Source organism: Ochotona princeps, chromosome 16, assembly GCF_030435755.1.
Source record: "Ochotona princeps isolate mOchPri1 chromosome 16, mOchPri1.hap1, whole genome shotgun sequence".
In the NCBI taxonomy this organism is placed as follows: Eukaryota; Metazoa; Chordata; class Mammalia; order Lagomorpha; family Ochotonidae; genus Ochotona; species Ochotona princeps.
This window is the reverse complement of record NC_080847.1, coordinates 58010517-58019190: the sequence shown is the minus strand read 5'-3', so window position 1 is coordinate 58019190 and position 8674 is coordinate 58010517. Positions and strand designations below refer to the sequence as shown.

Below are 8674 nucleotides of genomic sequence, written 5' to 3'. Positions count from 1 at the left end.
GTCCGAGGCAGTGGCGAGGGGTGTGAGCATTATGACTGAAAGTCCTCGCAGTCCTGGCAGGGCTGGGCCTTCAGGCCCCTGTGACTTCTGGACAGGCGAGCCTTGTGCATCGCACTGCCGGTGAAGAGAGGTGTGAGCTCTGCAAACCCCGCCTGATGTCCCAGGGCCGAGGTGTCCCCGTCTCGACCACGAAGGCAAAGCTTGTCGCTGCTGTGTACCCTTCCTTGTGCCCAGGGCACCTCATTGTCCCTTGGAGCCAGGACCATGAGGTGTTGTGTTCCTCTAAGGCCACTGTCTGCTGTTGGCTTCTCCTGGTCTCCGTAGGGCCTTCACTTCCTTGGGCCTGGGGCTGACATGTTTTCTTCTGGGAGGCACAGAGCCAGCTCATCTTCTGCCCTCTTCTTTACCTGTTACTTGGTGCTTTTAAACATTTATTTTTGGGCCCGGTGCGGTGGCCTAGCAGTTAAGGTCCTCCCCTTCAACGCACCAGGATTCCTTATGGGCGCCTGTTCTTATCCCGGCAGCCCTGCTTCCCATCCAGCTCCCTGCCTGTGGCATGGGTACGCAGTCGAGGACAACCCAAACTTTCGGACCCTGCACCTGCGTGGGAAACCGGGAGGAGGCTCTTGGTTTCGGATCGGCTCAGTTCCAACTGTTGTGGCCACTTGGGGAGTGAACCATCGATGGAAGATCTTCCTCTATGTCTCTCCTCCTCTCTGTATATCTGCCTTTCCAATAAAAATAAATAAATCTTTAAAAAAAATAGTATCATATCAATTGTAATCCTGTGCTTGCTGACCTAGAGTCACAATGTCCTACAGAGCCCGGCGCTGTGGCCTTGTGGCTAAAGTCCTCGCCTTGCAAACATTGAGAGCCCATATGGGCACCAGTTCTTATCCCGGTGGCCTCACTTCCCACCCAGCTCCCTGCTTGTGGCCTTCCTTGGATCATGGTGTTTGTCATTTTCGCGTGATCTCATTCTGTTTCCATTGCCCCAGAGATTAACCCAGGGATAAGGAAGCACCCTATACGATTCGCAGACCACCAGAGAAGGAGCGCATCAGCCGTGTATAGAAAAGAATTTAGATGGCCTTTGTTCCAGGGAATTATGGTCAGGGCTTCCCTTTTCCGTGTAGCAGAAAGATGCGAAGCAGAGAGCTACAGAGGAAGAGCCAGGAAGAGACATGCAAGGGAATTTTAAAACCCCCTTAACTCGGAAGCTGAAGTGGGGGTCGCTTTGGCCCTTATTTGGTGGGTAATACTGGTTTGTGTCCATCATTGGTGCAGTAATGACCCCATTGCCTGGGTGGGGGGGGGCTGCCAGGATTCCATCCTGGGTCCCGGCCTTAGGTTAAAGTGACATGCATCAGGATCGCAGCAGGCTCCACCCTCCTGTAGTCACTTGCCGGAACATGTTGGATGTTAGATCTGGGTGCCACACGGACCTATTTTGACCCGTACGATGCCAAAGTTGGTAGTATTTTCCTGTGGACCAGTGCAATTTGCTGAACTCAGTGAGTTCTTGTGAGCTCAGCACATGTGCAGTTAGTTCACTGTTTTACCCTGCAGTCCTAAAGCTTTTGCCACAGTGTACAAAATGGCACCTGACGTGCCTCTACTAGAGTTCTTGATCTGCTGTCTGTCAGGTCTGAGGGCTACCCAGACCTGTCTTGGGTGGAACCTATAGAACATTCCGTTGTTACAGTTCACTGAGTCAGAAATGAGTTCACTTCCAGCTCAGCGCATGCTCAGGCCTTTCCCTTTCCCTTGCCACCTTAAGCAAAATGGCGGCTCTAGGGGGCTGACTGGGTTGTGAAATCCACCCTGTTCTCGCATTGTCTGGGATCTGCTGCTCTGTTCCTGGTCAAATGAAACAGCAGGATGCACAGTTCTTTGTCTGGGTTCACCTCCCAAGTTCCCAGTGAAAGTCCCTTCCCACCTGGTTGCTGGTGGAGTTCAGGCTGTTGGAGTTCAGATTGCCACTTGCTGAATGCTGCTGGAGTATCAGTCACTGCAACACCACACTGTTGTTTCCGCTGCTTTCCTGTGTGTGTCAGTCTCCAGGTACCCCTCTGCTGTTGTTCTGTCCTCTCCTATTTCCTGGAATGTGTCCTCTCAGCTTCATCCTGATTAAATGTTTCTCCGTCCGTTTGAACATGTCCTTACCCTATTCTGCCATCTTGATTATCTCTTGGCTTCAAATTTATTTCATTTCAGTCTTTGGGGTCATTTGGGGAGTGACCTAATGGGTGGAACATCCTCTCTCTGTCCTTCAAATAAAAAATAAAGATTATAAGAAAGTAGGCTGGAAGGTAGCCCAGGGACCACGTGTCCTGTTCTAATGTCTGGAAATGGTGATTGTCAAGATTGACCAGTCAACGTGAAGATGCTTAACAGAGAAATTATTTTATTAAACTACACTGTGGCCATCATCCATGCTTTTAGGATAATGCACTGTGTCTAAGAACATACAGACTTTCACATTTCAAAAAGTCTGGGTGACAAAGCTCTTGTTACAAAGGCCATGATGTGCAAGCTTTTGTTAAATACTATCTTGGGTGGAACGAAGTGTCCCTAGGGTTGGTTTTCCTATGTTATTTATTGAAGAAAGCCAAAAAAGAACAACATAGCCAACTGAACAAAGGGAAAGAGGAGGAGATAATCTTGGAATTAAGGGTTTTCTTCCATAGTTTGCAACCCATTTACAACCAGAGGGAGACATGAAGGAGAGATAGCATTTGGACTTGGTTGCTCTAAGATACCAGGTATTCTTGGCTTATGATAAGCCTCTAGTCCACAGATACTCTCCTTCAGGTAATTTTTAATTTGTATAGAAATAGGATTTAGGGGTGGTGTTGTGTTGTTGTGACTGTAGCCACTGTCTGCAACACTTGACATCCCATAATTGGTTCAAGTCTGACCCAAGTGTTTGGGACCCTGCAACTATGGGAGACTTGGTAGAAGCTTCTGGCCTTGACACGTCTAGCTCTAGCCAATGCAGTCATTTTGGGAGTGAATCAATGGATGTAAGGTTTCTAATTCTTCCTTTTAAGTAAGTAACATTCAAACATGTATTTAAAATTCTTGAAATGAGTTGCCAAGCCTGGATTAAGTATGTAAGCCTATACATCTTTGAAAGAGGGAGGTAGAGAGATTAGAGCACATATACTTGAAAAGGAGGTGATGTGGCCACAGAGGCAGAGATACAAGTTATATAGCCTGAGCCAAGGAGTTTCAGCAATTGCCAGAAGCCAGAAAGGGCAAGAAATCAGTTTCTGAGCCTGGTGCAGTAGCCTAGTGGCTAAATCCTCACTTTTCATGTGCCAGGATCCCATATGGGTACCAGTTCCTGTCCAAAATGTTCCACTTTCCATCAAGCTCCCTGCTTGTAGCCTGAGAAAGCTATAGAGGATGGCCCAAAACCATATGGGAAACCTGGAGGAAATTCTTGGCTTTGGATCAGTTCATCTCCAGCTGTTGCAAGCCACTTTGGGAGTGAACCAGTAGATGGAAGATCTTTGTCTCCTTCTCTCTGCAAATCTGCCTTTCTAATAAAAATGAATACATTGACAAAAAAAGGAGAAAGACAAAATCAATTTCCTCTTGGCATTTGCACAGGGAGGTGAATCCAGCCAGTTTATAGATTTTGGCCCAATCATACAGATTCCCCAAGAGGCACTGTGGTACTGCTTGGGATACCTGCATCCCATATCAAAGTGCTGCTCCACTTCTGATCCAGCTCTCTGCTGATGGAAAGGCAGGGATGACAACCTAAGTACTTGGATCCTTGTCATCCATGTGGACAAAGTTTCTGGCTTTGTCTGCCCTACCCTCTGCCCTTGTGGGCATTTGGGGACTAAACCAACAGATGGGCAGGTTGGGAGACCTCTCTCTCCTCTCTTTCTCATTGTCTCTCTCTCTTTTCTTTTTTTTAAAGATTTATTCATTTTATTACAAAGTCAGATATACAGAGAGGAGAGACAGAGAGGAAGATCTTCCGTCCGATGATTCACTCCCCAAGTGAGCCGCAATGGCCAGTGCTGCGCCGATCCGAAGCTGGGAACCTGGAACCTCTTCCAGGTCTCCCACGCGGGTGCAGTGTCCCAAAGCATTGGGTCGTCCTCGACTGCTTTCCCAGGCCACAAGCAGGGAGCAGCATGGAAAGTGGAGCTGCCGGGATTAGAACCGGCGCCCATATGAGATCCCGGGGCATTCAAGGCGAGGACTTTAGCCGCTAGGCCATGCCGCCGGGCCCTCTCATTGTCTCTCAAGTAAAAAAACTTTAGGTTGTCAGGTGATCCTTTATTGAAACATTTTCTCTTCTTAGCTATCTGGGCACTCCACCACACCACTGTTGATGTCATCTGTGAGGTGGTGCAGGTGGTGGCCATGCACATTGCAGCCCACCAACTGGGCAGTCCCCAGGATTTCTGATGGTTCAGGAAAGTTCTCTGGCTAAGGAGCACATCTGCCGGGCAGTGTTGACAATCTCATCAAACGTGATGTTTCCACTGAGTTTCATGTTCTGCTTCTTGCAGTCCCTGGGTGGCTCCTTGAGGGCCTTAATATTCCGGCCAGAGGCTGACAGCACCACCTTGATCTGTGCCTGTTGGTTCTGGATGGTCAGCTTCACCATGATCTGTAGGCCCCTCCAGACCCCCACAGCCTTGGCAATGTCATCTCCCACCTTCTTCAGAGACAGACCCAGGGGGCCGATCTTGGGGACCAGGGATGATGTGGTGTCCACTTCGCTGCTGGTGCACCACAGGTACACAACTTTAATTTTGCTGGGTCAAACCTGAATGGCATGGTGGTGGCGCCGGTATTGGATAAACCCAGATTTGGGATGATCCAAGAAATTTGCGCCATGGCCTCCTCCAAGCTGAAAACCAAAAGTTTTTCAGTACACTAAAAAAATTTTTTTAAAGATTTATTTTTATTGCAAAGTCAAATACACAGATAGGAGGAGAGACAGAGAGGAAGATCTTCTGTCCGATGGTTCACTCCCCAAGTGACCACAGCGGCCAGTGCTGAGCTGATCCAAAGCCAGGAGCCAGGAGCTCTTCCAGGTCTCCCACGTGGGTGCAGTATCCCAAGGCTTTGGGTCATCCTCAACTGTTTTTCCAGGCCACAAGCAGGGAGCTGGATGGGAAGCGGGGCTGCCGGGATTAGAACCGGCCACTATGGGATCCCAGCGTGTTCAAGGCGAGGACTTCAGCCACTAGGCCACTGTGCCAGGCCCTCTGTTTTTATTTTTACTTCTGTTGAATTTATTATCATCATTGTATTATACAGTTCCATAGGCTCTGGGATTTCTCCTATCCCCTCCCCAAGAAGTAAATTTTTAAAAATGATTTCTCATCTCTTGCTTTAAGACCCAAGATTTGTGGTAATTACAGCAACCATACTAAATGATTAATAAGAGCAAAGTTTAGTCTCTTAAAGGAAGCTAAGCAAACATAGTCGGTGTGTGTTGGCAGTCACATTGCTGTGAGTGGGAATGTGTTTAGAAATAACCAGCATTACAGATAGCCATGACGGAGATGCAAGGAAGCTAAGAAGCATTGTGGTACTGCAGCCCAACTGTCCAGGAATAGTGAGTGAATTTTGTGTTACATTTTGCAAAAGAGCACCCTGGGCCCAGCGCAGTGGCTTAGCCGCCAAAGTCCTTGCCTTGAACGCGCCAGGATCCCATATGGGCGCCGGTTCTAAACCCGGGCACCGCCAGCCTCCCCTGCACCTGCGCTTGGCACCGTCGGCCTCCCTCTGCAGCTGCTCTGGGCACCGTGGACCTCCCCTGTACCTGCGCCGGGCGCGGCAAGCCTTCCGGTCCCTCCCACCACCTGCCGCAGGACGGAGGCGGCCACAGAAGCTCCCTAGAAACGCACATCCGGGTCCTGCGCCGCGCCTGCGCACGCTGTACGAAAATGGCTTCCCGCGGCGTCCCTCAACGGGGCTCTTCTCATTCGTGGGTTCTCCTGTCTCTCAGGTTCCTTTAAGAGAGTGGCTTGGGCGCGAAGGGTTTAGCGTCCAGGTGAGATGGCGGGCAGCGTGTCCGCAGGCGGGTCCCACGCCGCGGGTGTGGACGGGTGGGTGTCCTGGGCCGTGGGGTCGCCTGGGCCTTAGGGCCGCCTGGGCCATGGGGCCCCGTTACTCTTAACTCCGCGCGCCAGTGAGTTCCGCGCGCCGCTCGGGCTGGGCTCCCCGGCGAGACCGCTGGGAGACCTGACCGGGCCGCTGGGCATCCACCAGGTCCCCTTCCCGGGGAGCCCGTGTGGCCTGGCTCCGTGCCGGTGGTCCGTTCGGTTCCTCCCCTTCTCCTTCCTCGGGTTTTACAGAATGCCGTTTCACTGCAGTTCTGCCTCAGTGGCTTCAGCCCTCCTGTCCGGCGGCCGGTCTCATTATTTCCTTACTCCGCTCACTCCCTTCCCCCATTGTTTATAATAATAATTTTCATGCATGTAGGAAAACTGCTTCCGTGATTGGTGTTTTACCTACCTCTTAGTTTTTGGTATTTGCAAGTGTCTGATTATCTTTCCTTTTGTCTACCCTTTTAGTTATCCCATTCATCTTTTCTGTTTTTTGTATGTTTCAGAGAAAGTGGCAGCAAGCCTATGCTTTCCCATGAAGTGCCTCACAATGCTTAACGTGAAGTAGATTCCTTTATTGCTTTTTAAGCTCTTTCGAGGCAAAAAAATGTATTGTAAAGATGTTCATTATTTCACTGTTAAGTGATAAGTATAGCCTAAATTCATCAAGATTATTGTCACTCTAGAAGTATCCTTAGTATTTGAAAAATTCAATTTTTTAGGAACTTCTGATTCTGAAAATATACATACAGCAGCTACCTGTGTCTGTTCCTATTAACCCCCCCACAAGACAACCCCCCAGTCACTTTTCTGTGTTATTGCTAGCTTCTCTCTGCCCAACTTTTTTTACTTTTAAATATTTGTTATTTTTATTGGAAAGTCAGATTTACAGAGACTGAGAGGCAGGAAGATCCTCCATCTGCTGATTCACTCCAAATGGCCACAAAGGCCGGAGCTGTGCTGGACTGAAACCATGAGCCAGGAGCTTCTTCTAGGTCACTCACATGGGTGCAGGGTCCCAAAGCGTTGGGACATCCTCTATAGCTTTCCCAGGCCACAACCAGGGAACTGGATGGGAAGTGGAGCTGGTGGGATTAGAACTGGCGCCCGAAAGGGATCCCAGCGCATTCAAGGCAAGAACCTTAACTGCTACAGTATTGCGTCGGACCCCAGAAGTGGTTTAAGAGTACTTGTAAAGGTTAGAGTCTCAATTTACTAACACTTTGCCACATTAACGTTGCTCTAATTCCTCTTTCCACTGCACAGGTGCTATCTTTTCCTGCTTTAGACACCATATGTCCACAGTGAGTGTGGCCATAGAGGTATGATTTGGCATATATTCATACACTCTTTTTGTTAACTGAATTACTGATAGTATATTGTGTACATCACACTTCATCCTGGAGTGCTTCTGGCTTGATCTCCCAGAACATTCTTGGGGCCCTTGTGGCATTCAGATTAAGCCTCTGTCTGCATCTTCCACATTCCATTTGTTCGCTGGTTGAAGTACCAGCTTTGTCACTTCCGGTCCAGCTCCTTGCTTGTGGCCTGGGAAAGCAGTGGAAGATGGCATAAGTGCTTGGGTACCTGCACCCATGTGGGAGACTGGAAGGAGCTCCCAGCTGCTAGCCTTGGCCTGGCCCAACTCTGGGCATTGCAGCTATTTGGGAAGATCTCTCATTGTCTCTTTTCAAATAAAAATAAATAAATAAATCTTTTTTTTTTTTTAATATGGAACGCTTCACGAATTTGCGTGTCATCCTTGCGCAGGGGCCATGCTAATCTCTGTATCATTCCAATTTTAGTATATGTGCTGCCGAAGCGAGCACGTGAATAAATACCACGATAGCCTAGTAGCTGAAGTCCCTGCCTTGCATGCAGCAGGATCCCATATGTGCACTAGTTTGTGTCTGCTTCTTTTCCAGCTCCCTTCTTGTGCCCTGGGAAAGCAGCAGAGGATGACCCAAAACCCTGGGACCCTGCACCCATGTGGGAGACCCAGAAGAGGCTCTGGGCTCCTGGCTTCGGATTGGCTCAGTTCTGGCCATTGTGCCACTTGTGGAGTGAATCATTGGATGGAGAATCTTCCTCTCTCCTTCTCTCTGTGTATCTGACTTTCCAATAAAAATAAAATCTTCAAAAAAGATTCTGAAACAAAATTACAATGCTATTATCACACCCAAGTAATTTATTATTGATAAAGAATTCTTGTCCAGGGTCTGTATTTGGCTAGTTTTTTTTTTTTAAGATGTATGTGTTACATTTTTTGTTTTAGATTTATTTATTTTTATTGGAAAGGCTGATATACAGAGAGAAGGAGAGAGAGAGAGACAAAGATCTTTCATCTGCTGCTCGACTGCGCCAATGATCAGAATGGCCAGAGCTGAACCTTTGTGAAGCTAGGAGCTTCTCAGTCTCCCATGCAGGTGCAGAGTCCTAAGGCTTTCGGCCATCCTCTACAGCTTCCAAAGGCCACAGATGGGGAGTTGGAGGGGAAGTGGAGCAGGTGGGACATGAATTGGCACCCATGTGGAATCCTGGCGCTTGAAGCTGGAGGATAGCCGATTGAGCCAGGGCAGTATGCG

The 8674-nt window shown here is 48.8% G+C and overlaps 1 protein-coding gene, 1 non-coding gene and 1 pseudogene across 2 annotated transcripts in view; all 3 read right to left on the bottom strand.

Annotated features, from left to right (window-relative positions):
- The window catches only part of RPS5 (ribosomal protein S5), a 154133-nt gene that overhangs the window by 92289 nt on the left and 53170 nt on the right, over positions 1-8674 (bottom strand). The gene's annotated exons all lie outside the window — the stretch shown is intronic.
- LOC101519321 (large ribosomal subunit protein uL11-like) lies at positions 4324-4853 on the bottom strand (annotated as a pseudogene).
- LOC118757740 (U6 spliceosomal RNA) lies at positions 7815-7918 on the bottom strand. Its single transcript, XR_004995347.2, has one exon. It is a non-coding gene; the product is annotated as a U6 spliceosomal RNA (small nuclear RNA).